This window comes from Plasmopara halstedii, assembly GCF_900000015.1.
Source record: "Plasmopara halstedii genome assembly, contig: Scaffold_555, whole genome shotgun sequence".
NCBI classification, from domain to species: Eukaryota; Oomycota; class Peronosporomycetes; order Peronosporales; family Peronosporaceae; genus Plasmopara; species Plasmopara halstedii.
In genome coordinates, this window is record NW_020187475.1 from 1,279,689 (window position 1) to 1,280,588 (window position 900).

The window sequence follows — 900 nt, forward strand, 5'->3', positions numbered from 1 at the left end:
GTTACAGGTATCGTCCGCATTGCGGGTACACGAGAGCCACCTCGTTGAGCAGAAAGAGTGCGATAAACTTCCAACGGAAATTCTTGTGGAACCAAGAAACGAGCTCGCAGAGCTTTCCGTTCGACAAGCTCTTCTTCCGAAATGGCCGAAAGTCCGATGATGTGGAGGCGTAACGATCGAGTTACCACGTCCTTCGCTTCTACAGCGGGATCCGCCGGGCTGAAGCCATATTCCACACGAGGGTCAATGACCGACCGTGGATGGGCGCGCTTTAGAGCCGCCTCATGGGCAGCTTCAAGCTTTCGCTTTTGTGCCTCATCGAGGTCATTGGTGATTACACCACGTTCCTCAGGTGACGAGAAGTCATGAAACGGACACGGGGGCTTGTATCACGCCGCTGGTACGGCTCGTCTCCCTCGTCATTCCATCCGGGAAAAGGAGTGTCAGAATCGTGGTCGACCAACTCCACATCTCCAACGAGGTCACTCGTCACCATTAGCGTGCGCGGAGCGCGACACTCGGGCTCATCGAGCCTAGGATTTCCATCTTTCGATGCCGCGGAGACACGGTCAGACATGGCACCGTGTGCGGAAGATAAAGCTGGGCTCTCCTCGTTAGGGCTGTCAGAAATAGCGACACTTAGAAACTTCGGTGTCATTGACGCAGAGCTCATTGAGCATGGAAGTCGTTTCGTTCCAACGCAGTGTCTAAACGGACACGCAAGCCATGTTGAGGCAATAATCGATTGGAACTGTAAATGTTCTCAATCTTAATGGTGGAGAGTGTAACGGGTTTACATATACCCTGGTAACAGGGGTGTGTGTCACACCAGCTGGGCATGGTGTGACCACACCCGAACAAGAATACGGTACGGGGCTGGATAGCCAGTAGTTATACATG